Source organism: Manis pentadactyla, chromosome 1 (assembly GCF_030020395.1).
Source record: "Manis pentadactyla isolate mManPen7 chromosome 1, mManPen7.hap1, whole genome shotgun sequence".
Classification (NCBI taxonomy): Eukaryota; Metazoa; Chordata; class Mammalia; order Pholidota; family Manidae; genus Manis; species Manis pentadactyla.
In genome coordinates, this window is record NC_080019.1 from 174,708,681 (window position 1) to 174,721,780 (window position 13,100).

At 35.9% G+C, this 13,100-nt stretch overlaps 1 protein-coding gene across 4 annotated transcripts in view; it reads right to left on the minus strand.

Moving 5' to 3' along the window:
• The window catches only part of IGSF11 (immunoglobulin superfamily member 11), a 166,503-nt gene that overhangs the window by 112,261 nt on the left and 41,142 nt on the right, over nt 1-13,100 (minus strand). The window lies entirely within an intron of this gene.

Here is a 13,100-nt window from a genome sequence, read left to right on the forward strand (position 1 = left end):
TTATAGAGTATGTGACTATTTCAATAAAGCTGTTTTTAAAAACTGGCAAAAGACCTGGACGATTTATGAAAGAGAATACCTGATTGGCCAGCAAAAAAAGGAAAAGGTGAGCAACCTCATTAGTAGTAATCAGGAAAGTATAAAACACCTACAAACATGCATGCACAATGAGATACCATGATTCACCCATCAGAATGGCTAAAGTAAAATATATTGATGATACCTCATGTTGAAGAGGATATAGAGGAAACAGAACTCTCAAACACTGCTAGCGGGCATAAAGATAGTAAATACAACCACTTGGGAAAAGTGGCTGAATATGTTCAATTTGTTTCTTAGGTATGCAGTAACAGAAATGCACTCTGATATGCATCAAAAGACACAGCAGTGTTATTCACTATAGGCCAAAACTGGAACCAAGCTACATGTCTGTCAGCAGTAAGATGAATAAATTGGTATCTTGGTGTACTCATACCATGAAGTGCCACACCGTAAGGGAGGTGAACTACAGCTACACATAACAGTGAGGATAAACCACATAAACAACGTTGAATTTTAAAAGCCAAATACAAAGACACAGAAACTGATATGGTGATTCTATTTATGTGCATTTCAAAAACAGGCAAACTAATTTCTGGTGTTAGAAGCCAAAAAGTGGCTACCTTTGGGAAGCAGGGAGCTGAGGGTGATTGAGAGGGTCTATGGGGGGCTAGCAGATGTTGGCAATGCTCCATCTTTGCATACAAAAGTATATTCACTTACAACAATTCATTTAGTAGTGCTCTCAAGGTTTCTACATTTTTTAATATATATTACGAATTTTCAAAAATGTAGACCCTGTCACTACTGTCTTCCCCAATACGACAACTTTGAAGTACATCATAATCAACAAAAAAAACTGTCTACACATGTCAGTGCTCTTCAGTGGAATGAACAAAGCATAAATGAGAGAGAGGCGTCAGGTACATGTTAGAAGACAGTGGGAAGCTATTGTAAACTTAGTTCATGTAAAGGCAAAGGCTGAGAAACTGTATGAACCTTTCAAAATTGGAGCACAAATGAAGTGTAAATTTGATCTACCACAGCATAAAAGAATCTGGCTTTTTTAAATCATTTTTGACAATAGAAAATGTCTACACTTTAGTAAAAAACTTGAAAATTCCCATGAATGTCTTAATGTCATGTATAGAATCTCAATTTTTTACCTGTAAAATGAGAGGACTAGGTTGTCTACTACTTAATACAAGATAAAAGGCTGCTGAAAAGCAAAGATCTAAAACCCACCCATTTGCTCAATAAACTACGCATCCGCCATGTGTACAGCGCAAAGTGCTCATCTGGTGGCGCCTGCAGGAGAACAAGGTGCGGCATTTTCAAGGTGCTGCCAAAGGAGCAGCACCAGCTGCCACTGCTTGACAGACCACAAGAGGGAGAGTTCCCACAGAGTAGTCAGGCCAGAACATGAGGCGGTCAGTCCCAGGGGAACAAGCTGGAGCTGGGACCGGAAGGCTGGGTAGCACGGACGTCAAAAGGAGGTGAGATATTTCAGACCAACAGAAGGAGATGTGGAAAATGTGAGCGACAACGTTGGTGAGGCAGATCAGGGCAGTGGAAACATGCTGGTGCAGAAGACTGAAAAGCTACAGGGGACAATTTTAGAATATTCTAAAAACTTAGGAATTGGTCCTTTAAGATGTTTGAGTTTGGTGTGTTACTATTGTTAAAGGAAGAGAGGAATATAATGGAAGTAGTGTTTGACAGAAAAGCAACTTGGCGGAGAATAAAAGATGGATCAAGGAGAAGAAAGGTCAAGTAAAAACCAACTAAAAAACTCCTGGAGATGATGTAAATTTAGGGATAAGGACAAAAACTAGTGAAGGTGATCAGTAAGGAAAAGATAATGTGAGATTCTGAGAATACTAAGAAGAAATATTTTAAACATTCTGTGGTTTTCAGATGTAAAAATTAAATAAATAAACTACTTTCATTCAGAAACAGGCCATGGGATCATGCATTTGTACAGCTTGATGCTGCCAAGTCTGCCCAGCATCCAAAGTCAGGACAGTATCAGAAGCTTGAGTCAGACATAATCAGTCCTCCTGAGATTGTAATATACATATACACACATATGTATATATATATACCATATATACAAACTGCCACATATAATATCAGGTAAATATATCTGTGTTTACTTAATTAGCTAGCATAAATGAAGTCGAAGGGCAAGTAGATTTGTGAAGTTTAATCTAAATGTAGAAAAGCTAAATTCGTTCACTTCCCACACATGGGATGACTGCAATAAAAGGAGAGGGCAAAGGGTTCCACCACCCTTCTGTTAAAAGCTGGCAGAACGCCAGCTTCCACTATGTCAAGAGAATCTGAACCAAGAATTCAGAGGAAGGGTGAAGTATTTTAGTGTTCATGGTCTTCACCATCATCAGTTTATAGAAAATCTGTTAGATGTTGAAGGAGTAAACAGATTTGATTTATTTTAATGCAGGCAGATGGCCTGGTCATGGAAATTGTGAAGAGATTTACTGAGCGTCTCCACCAGATCAAGGACATTATGGAATTACAGGGCTCTAAGAGCCCTCACCCGTCCAGCTCCCTGCAGCTCAAAACATCACACTTTCTTATTAATGAAAAAGACAACTCAACCCCCTGAAGTTGAAGGAGCCAGAGAGGGAGGGGGAAGAATTCAACTAATTTGTCCACAGAAGTACAAGTGTTAAAGACAGATACTGGAAATACAGATTAATCATGTCTTGCTCTGAGGACAAAGAGATTGTGGGTTAGGAAGAATCAAAGTCACAATTTCAGAAAATATTTTCATGAAAACGAAGCTTGTTTTATGTTTCTGTAACTATTTTGTACGATTTACTTTAAGGAAAAATCTAATAATCTGAACACAAATTATACTTACCAAGGTAAAATAGCAGGCAGTGAGTTTTTGGATCTCAGAATTATTTTGAGAAGTTCTGTCAATATGACTAACTCTGTCCATTTTGAAGATTACCTGGCTTTGTATAAAAACATCCTCTTTTATGAAAATGCAGAAACATCTGGGAAACACCAACAATGACATAAAACCTAGAGTCAGAATTAACACATACCTTGACCACATCCCTCCAAAGCTTTCAGTTTGAGTGTCACTGCCTCCCTGAATAAAACCCACTGTTTTTTAAAAGCCCATAGACTTCACTTTTAACCAACAGCACTAATGAAATGTCTGTATTCATCACATAACCCAGTATAGATAAAATTTACAGACACTGAAGCCTGAATGTGACAAAGAAAAGTCATTAAGACAGAAAAGCAGAGAAAGATCATAGAAATCATGTTAAATAAATGTCCAGGATACAGTGAACTGTGGTAAAAAGAAAATTTTTATCATATTTATAGCTTGCTCACCACTGACCTGCTCCTGATATGCACAAGATCTGTCTATGATATAAAGGATTCAAGAGAATTAAGAGGTATGTACATAATCCAAGCCAAAGTAAAAAGAAACCAATTTTTAGATTTTAAAATAAGATTCTCTATATTTGAAACTACTCTTTATAATCTTTCTACAACAGATAACTATGGTTTTAATTCCTAGGATAGATATCACCATAACGGCTCATTATACTGATAGGGGGAGAGGGAGGGGAAAGTCAAGTAACAATTTTAGGAAAAGTTTCATAAGTAGGTTAAAACTTGCCATATATTATATCCAGCTTATGTTACTGCCAATGTTCTCAATACTTGGAAGCCAAGTAAAAGAATCACAGGACTAGAGAGCTAGAAAAGAAGAGAATACCTCACCAAAGCCCCTCATCTTGCAACTGAAAGCAGGCCTGGAGAACTTTATGATGTGTCCAGGTCACACCTCCATTAATACCCCATGGACAGAACTCTTACATCCCTATGCAAGTTGGGGCTGATAAATCCTTGTAATAATAACCGACACTAACCGAGCATTTTCTACTGCCAGATACCATGCTAGACACTTTATAGATACACCATTTAATTTGCTTTAGCACTTCCCAATGCTGAGAAGGCCATCTCCACTCTACAAGAATATCAAACTCAAGATCAGAATATTAAAAAATATTCCTAAAGTCATACAGCAAATAAATAACAAGCAAGGAATTTAAACCTAGTATTCTGACTATACAAAGACGATGTAATACTATTGCCTCCCCTGAAATGCTGCATGTATACATCCAAATAATTCCACTCTGGACAGGACTGTAGAAATACTTGCAAATTTACAGATTATCTGTACAGTGTTGTTCATTACAACATTACTAATATCAAAAAACCAGAAACAACAGGAATGCCCAGCAGTGGGAGAAGAGCCAAATAAATTATGGTATATACATGCTATGAAATACTGAACCGTCATTAAAAAGAACGAGGTAGATCCATGTACCAGGTGTGGCAAAATGACCATAGTAAATTGTTGTGTTTTAAAAATAAGTTGTAGAAAAATGTTTATTACTTTTTTTAAATGCATAAGAGAAATGGGTGAAATGGGATTTTTGCTTAAATTGAATAAAAGTTTTTTAAAAAGAAACTATGTAGAAGAAATCAAAATGAGTTAGTATACAGATAATGTCTCTGAGATAACAAATAACATGATATGATGCATAAAAACATTCATCAATATAGGAAAGTAGATCTGAAAAGTAGTAAGACTACTAGGCAGATTGAAAAGCTATAATATCTCAAAGAAAAAAAACTGATAAAAACAAGTACATCAAGATAAGTATGGTTAACCTATTGAACGTTAAAGATAAGGGAAGACTTGACAACATCCAGGTATAAAAAGTAAATCACTCTGAACAAAGAAAAACTAAATCTAGACTGATCTTAGACTTCACCAGAGCAACAATCAATGCTGAAAGATATGGTATAATTTCTAAGAAATTCTAGGAAAGATATTTTGACTCAATAACATACATAGACAAATTCTCCTTCAGTTTGGATAGAAATAGGCAAACACTGAAAATATGAACTAATTCAGAGAATAAAGCCCTAAAACAATTCAAATGATAGAAATCTGGATTTATCATGAAATAAGTCATAATCATCAAATGTTAAAATGAGTAAATCTGGGAGGTGTGGTTTAGAATATGTTAAAATATTATTTTCTTCTGCTTTATAAAGTTTGAATTTACTTAAACATGGATCATTTTAATAAAAAGCATGAGGTCTACACTTTTCAAGCACAAATACTATATAATTTCATTGATGAATTTTAAAAAGTCAAAATTAATGTGTAATTATGGAAATAAACCATTTGACTGGGTCCAAGAGTGGGAGAGTTAACTGCAAAGACACACGGAGGAACTTTTCTTTTCAGTGATGGAAATGTCTACATCTTCACTGAAGTCATGCTTACACAGGCACAAAAATTTATCAAAACTCATATAACATGATACTGAAAATAAAAACATCTTATAATCATACTTCAATAAATTGATTTAAAATGCAATATGAGTATTGCAAAAAAATAGTGAGAATTTTGATATCTTGGTCTGTGTGATGGTTACCTAAGTGTATACACATGTCAAAATTCATCAAGCAAGTGTGCATTTTATTGTACACACTGCAGTTTAAAAATTAAAGAAAAAAAGAATACTACAAGAATGTCAGGAAAAGAATAAAAAGCAAAGTTTAAGAGATTTGGTAGCCTGAAAAGAAACTGATAAAGGAAAAAATATCACTAGAATGAATATTAAATATTAGCAGATTAGTTTTGAATTTGCATTTCTCTCTGCTTAAAGTTGCAAATAATAAACGAGTGGATTATTTATTTGAAAGAAATATAAGATAAATAGATAGCAGGACTGAGAGTCTGTGTTATCTGGACGGAATTCACAGCAACTGTAGAAAAGATAAGTCATGGGTCAGGAGGAAGCATCTTGTGATTTTTATACTGCAGAAACTTGGACAAATAGGTCTTTAGGGTAGATATTTGGTGGAGAGATGCCTCCTATTTTTCCTGTAACTTGAAAATTCATTAATAAAAGAAACAACACAAAAAATGCAATATGAGGAGCCCATAAAAACTATCTGGTGGCATGGTGATTGTTAGCCACGTACAAAATACACAAATATCCACACACATGTACACACCTTCTACCTAGTAGCTGTGATTACTTGTCTACTAAATGCAATCCAACAAATAACAGAATTTCAATCATAAAATTTAGGTAAAGAGGTCAAACAAAAGCTCCAAAAAGTTTAAATGACTGTTTCTCTGTGAGATCCACAATAATCCTCATAAGAGAAAAAAGAAATACATGTACATGTAGGCTTTGTGTCTGATTAGAAAAAGGTTCTGGAACAATGCACAGCAAAGAGCAGAGAATTTGGTGGGTGGAGGTAGGGTATGAGACAATTCTTAAACACTTCTGCATTGTTTGAATTTTTAGGCCCTGGGGTATGTTACTTTTGTGATTGAAATAATTATAATACAAAAATAAAGAATTTTTATGAGTTTGTTATTTATTTTTAAATAACACATGGATACTCCATTAAATGCCATTTCCCCCAAGAACAAGGAATCATTGTGTGGCTATTTGTCTCTAAAACAATTTTTTTTTTAATTGAATATTCCATTACAGTATACCAGAGTTTCAAGTATAGTCCATGGACCTGTGGGGGTCTGAGAGACCCTTCCACAAAATCCGTGAGCAAAAGCTCTTTTTCTTAATGATTAGATGTTATTTGCATTTTGCCTGTGTTGACATTTGCACTGATGGTGCAGAAGCAGAGGTGGGTGAAATTGCTGGCGCCCTAACACAAGCCAGGGTGCTGGCACTAAACTGAACTCTCAGTCACTGCAGCCTTCACCGACACGCCCTCACACTTAAAAAAGAAAATCTGGTTTCGCTGAAGAATGTCTTTGATGAAACAGTAACAGTAACTTTATTAAGTCCTGACCTTTTGTGTGACCAAATGGGTAGCTTAGCTGCCTGAAAGAGCAAAACGGTTGTCCCAAGGAAAAGCACTGGGGCAACTGTTTGAGCTCAAAGCTGAGTGAGCTAGTCTCTCTCTTCATGGATCAGTATTTTTACTTGAAAGAACTCACAGACTACAATTATTCAGACTTAGTTATCTGCAGATATTTTCTCAAAATTGAAGAAAATAAGACTCTCACTTCAAGGGAAATAACTGCATGTTGCTTGCTGCCAATGGTAAAACTTAAGGAAATATTAAAATTTTGGAAACCTTGTATCTGCCATTGTGAGCTTACCAGCTTCCCAATACTTTAAAACTGTTCTGAAAAGAACAATGGTGATGTTAACAAATGTGATTTTTTTAAATACTACATAATTTAATATATGCCAACACTGACAAGGTTTACATCAGGGAATCAATATTTTCCAACTTACCAATGCATAATATACAGAAAAAAATCATTCAGGAATTAAAAAATCCATTCAAAGTGCAAGATAAGCTGATGCATTTTAATAGAACAAGAAATGTTTATTGATATGGCTTCTGATTCTATATCATAACCAATCTTTAGGAAACTAATACTTACTGAGTTTTGGTGGAACATCAAAGAAGAATATCCAAAATCATTTGAAAATACTATCAAAATACTCCTTCCTCTTCCAAATACCTCTCTGTGTGAGGTCAGATAGTCTTCATATATTTCAACCAAACCAAACAACACATCATAATAAATTGAATGCAGAAGCAAATAGGGAATCCAGCTGTCTTCTAAATGTGAAACAGCACCACTCTTCTTGCTAATATTTTATGGGTTTGGCAAAAATTCTTACTTGCCACAGGAGCACATTATCTATGTCAATATATAATGGGCTTATTGTTGTTTCTAAATTGATTAAAAATATGTTTAAACTTTCTCACTTTAAATTTCTAATATGGTGAATATCAATAGACATAATCCACATAAACAACTCTCTGTGGTCTGATATTCTTTGAGACCCCAATAATCTTGAAGGCCTAAAGTTTGAGAATCTTCACAGTCACTGTTAACACATTTTCACAAGTCTTGCCAACAAATGCTAGCAGAGCAATCTGCATTTACACATGGGCAGTGTGCATAAGTGAACTGTACTACAGGCTTTCTTAACCAATGAAAGCCTAAAATTCTAGCCAGATTTAAGTATGTTCCACATCAACTAATGTTTACTACACCTCGGCCTCTCTTTTGGCCATGTATTTTTTTCTTCTGCCAAATGATCTGGACCCATGGGGGCTGACAGAAGTTGTAGAACTGGTAGTGATGGATCTGGTCCAAAGAAACAGATTTAAGTATTATGACCAATTTTGGATGTTCCTTAAGGCATCTTGAAGCACATGGTTGAGGACCCGGCTTTGATTAGTAGAAAACTTTGACTTTTTTTGACATTTTCAGATTATGACATAAACATTGCTGCAGACTGCAAGGACAGCCCACACAGGAATGAATCATAGCTGGAAGAAACTTTGGCTGGTAATATGCAGACTTCAGGAAGAGGGAAGGGAATGGGAGTGCAAGACTACTGGTGATGCATCCTGAAAATAAGTTATAATGCCCCCATGTGGGACTGATCCAAATAATGCTCCCATTTCTAAAAAAGTATCTCCACTAGTCTCTATACACATGATGCAGGGAGAGGGAGGTTGAGCAGAGACTACATGAGGTGTTATTTTAATTATTTCTGCTTTGGGGAGCCTAGTTCTAACATACAAACCCTCAGGACTAAGAACACTAGAGATAGAAATGGGAAACTTCAGGATTCTGAATGAATTCCCAAAAGTCCAAGATCGTTCTTTATTACATGGAACAAAATCTTCAGAAATTCCTTAGGAAAAAAATATTTCAAAAACAGACTTCACAATTTTGTAGTTAAAGATTAGCTAAGAATCAATTTTGAAAGATCTGTGAACACTGCATTTTTAAATTAACTTACATAGAATCTAAAAAAGCCTATAAATATAGATCTATATCACCTCTGTTCCACAAAATATATACTAAGATTTAAAGATCAATTAAAGCTGACACGGTCACACCAAATCCCTAAAGAGAATTTTAACAAAATTCTCTTTTTCTTTAAGAGAAAAGCAGCATTCTTTTCAGTTACTCCAAGCACACAGTATTACCACTCATGTTAGCAATCACTCACTCATTTGTACAGTACAAGTATCTACTAAGTATTATGTGCCAGGTATAGCACTGTCTTCTATGGAAAGAATACACACACAGAGAATCACAAACTTAACTTCATAGAACACAGGGAAAATAGTAGCATACAGCTATGTCATATTCTCACATAACCCAACCTATGCCCAGTTTCTGAGGTAATGTCTGGGTCTGCCTGCTTAGCTCCAAGGTTTTTTATATCAGTCCTCCAATAGGTAAAGCTAAACCATAGGAAGGAGCTATGAATGACTCAGTTTATTTACCTTAAGAGAACTAATGCTACTAGTAGAACATAACACCCCCCCACAAAGTGAAGGAGAGAATAAGAAGGAAAAAGGACAGAAAATAATGAGCATTAATGAGAATGCTGGCATGAGAGAAAAGATATATCACATGAGCAACTGCAGTGACCAGGGAGACTTTGGACAAAGGTGGGTGAGGGGTTCTCTAAATTAGGACATTTGTTAATGTTTCCACTGGTGTGATCGTCAACAGACTTCTGTAAAAAAATTTAATTTATTCTCAATTTTTTTAAATATTGAATTAATGAGTCTTTCAAGATTGGCCTCGTAGTAGTCCCCATTATATTAGAGTTACAATCACAATGTCACCTTGCATTACTACATAGTTGTGACCCTCCATGAAAAAACAGCACTGAATTTCCTCAACCATCTATTCCAAACATAAATCCTGAGCCACTATCATTCATAGCCACTTGCATTAACCTTATTCTTTGTGGCATTTTCCAAAGAACTTCCTGAACTCAGTACTTCTAGCATCTTACCTTCTTTGTTGGCAAGGCTTTTCTAAATAAAATGTGCCTCTAGATGTCAGTTTATCACCTCTCTCAAGATCAAAATGCTAAATGAAGAGAACCAGTAAGTAGATTTTTTTAAGGCATTTTTAATTGAATAGGCTTTTGTTCACACTGGTAAATTTGTATTAATGTAAACCTATTCTATAAACCTAAAAATTTTATTTATTTAAATGTGATCTTCCTGTAACACATAAGTGAGGAAGAGCCACACCAGTCAGCACCAGTATCCAGGAATGGTCAAGACGAACTGCTAGCAGATCAATGGCCAAGTCTATCATTTGTGGAATTAGGAAACAAATTTTCTTTTTTGACTGGCTTCGCATTTCTACAATTTTAAAACCATCACAAATGCAAGCTACTTCTATAGTTTCTTTCTTAGGTGGTAGGAAGCCAAGTACAGAGGGAATCAATTACCCAAACTTTAATAGAGAGAAAAAAATCCTTCCCCAGTTTAGTAAGGCTGGCTTAACTAATAAGTAAACTAATTAACTTTCCACTTTTAAGACCAACTTCAGCTCAAATCAGATGGTGTTCTGAATACCACCCAAGAACTGACAACCTCTCTGAAACCATTTACTCTCCCGAGTATGATCAAGGGAGGACTGCAGAGCCTCCAGATGGTCTGAGGACTGCCCTCAAAATGCAAGGGTGAGATGTCTAAGTGCCAGCTAGTTCTCATCAAACAAAGGAGGGGACTTGAAGTGACTGGACTACCAGAAATCCAACCATCCTGCCTCAAAAACTGCCTAAAATACAGAAATAAGTTTGTACCATTATTGCAGATAACAGTAAATTAAGACTCCCTAAATAAAGTAGTAATTGATGAGAACTTTAGGAGGACCGCCACCGTTTTTCCAGCTTTCTCCCAACTTAGCTAGTACTTCCAGTCCCTTATTCTGTATAATTCACTGCAACTAAGGAAGCTTTTGTACCAGCACATCACCTTGTTTGACACTGAATCACATGGCTCAAGTATGAAGATTCAAATGAGACTTTTCATTATAAATGCTTCCACTATCAAAGTGTGAAAACACATTTGAAAATGTGCCACATACTGTTACTGGGGGAAAATGTGTCTTTACCCATTGCACCATTACTTTGGGTCTGACAACAGTTCTAAGCATAACATTTCAGAAGTACTTGGTGATTTAATATTTAAATTGCTTCCTGAATAGCCCATGTTGAATACTCAGAGTATTAAGTTTGATTTCTCTAAAATTTTCATCCAAGGCTTGTCACCTTTCATGTAGGTCAAACTATGGATTTTTTACTAAGAAGTAAATCCTTCCAAAACAGATACATAATTAAAGTTAGAACCAAGAAATTGAAGTTTACAATAAATTTTTCATAGTACTGACATTTAGGCTCAGAATTCATTTTCATCCTATTTTATGTGATCTTTTCTGTTTTTTTTACATTTCCTCAGGTTCTGGAAAGTTATCTGCTATTTCAAGGAATCACAAGTAGTACCAGAAACACTTCATATATACTGAAACCATTGGTAAAACTATAGAGAAATCAACTTTTCCTTTCAAATTTCCTTCGAAGTTACTTCACAGTGATTTAAACAAAAATAAAAACAGAAATGTCTTGACATCCATTTTCTACAAAAAATTTAAAAGACTCTATTTCCACCTTTGGTGCATTATGCCACCACAGTGGCCACTGCTTCCAATGGTTGTCTATCTAGCATCGATTTCCCTTTTCCCCCTTCATAACTGAAGCAACTTTGTCCCCATATCTACCCCTCCCCCTCATTCTGCATTGGAAGTCCTAGGGATGGGCCCTAATTTAATCAACCCAACTTGGCCACTGACCGGCTCAAGAACATAATGCACCAAGGACATGGTATTCTCCCAGAGACTGTTATGCTAAGCACAAGTGAACACTCAGTTGTTCACCCTCTTCCCCCCGCCCCCCCATCTTAAGGTAACTGAGTATCAGGGGCCTTTCCATTGCCTGCTGAATAAAGCTCAAACTCAGCGTTCAAGTCTCTCTACCATCCTTATACTGTTTAGCTTCTCTTTTGTACACATCTCCTGCTCTAGCAGCCCAAAGACTGTCCTTTCAAGAATATATCCCTACACTTCCCACTTCATAGCTTTTGTCCAGGGAAGCCCATCAACTCCCATCTCAGACAATTCAAATCCTATGAAAAGTCCAAAAGTAAACTTTTCCATGAAGTCCTCCTTGATATCACCATTAATAAAAAATAAGTAGCACTCATCATATATTCCTTATATTCACCATTTATTTGTGTATTCTTATAGCCTGTTTCAAAACTGCAAACTCTTTGAGGGCTGTGGACAAACTCTTGTGCATCTTTGTCTTCCACCACCATCTCTCTCCACCTGACACTCAACTGCAGAACAGTAGCTCAGAAAATACTGTTGAACCAATGAACATATCTGTTCATTTTTCGAAGGTGAAAGCTGCCTCTACAGAACAGATTATCATGAAGGTTGAAATGTCCTTGGAAGTCTTTAAAAATGACCTAGGATAGCTTAGGGATAGTTTTGCTGAAGGAAATGAAACAAATCAGATGGCCTTGCAAGGCTGATTCCGTGAATTACATCAACTCTGTGAAAGTATTGCTTAATAATTCAAAAACTACCTGTACAAATGCCATTTACAAAAAGAGAACAGTGTTTATTGTAATATACAAAGGTTAACAACAGATTTTTTTACCAAAAAATTCAGCTGTTCTTATAGTAATATTTGTAATATTTTCAGTTATGTCCAAAGGATTGTATAAAAAGCCCATTTACTCTCTCATTTCATCCTTGAAGAAAGCAGGACAGAGAAAAATGTTGGCCCTCTCAAACTGGGAACCGGACAAAATTAATTTGGAAACACATATTGATGTCACCTAAATATTTTCTACACATCCTCACTAAAAAATGCACCTATTGAACTCCAGGAAAGTTATCTGTAATTTTGATGATTTCCTTCGGATTGACTTCTATGGAAAAGGTGTACAAAGTTTTGTATTCCCTTCTCCCCTACTCAGTGACTTTGTACAATTTAAGTCTGCTAAAATTAGGTCACTTCAAGATCTCTAAGTACATACTCACTTCAAATAAAGCCATAAAACTATGGGAAACATACTGATATCTCCAGAAAGAAACA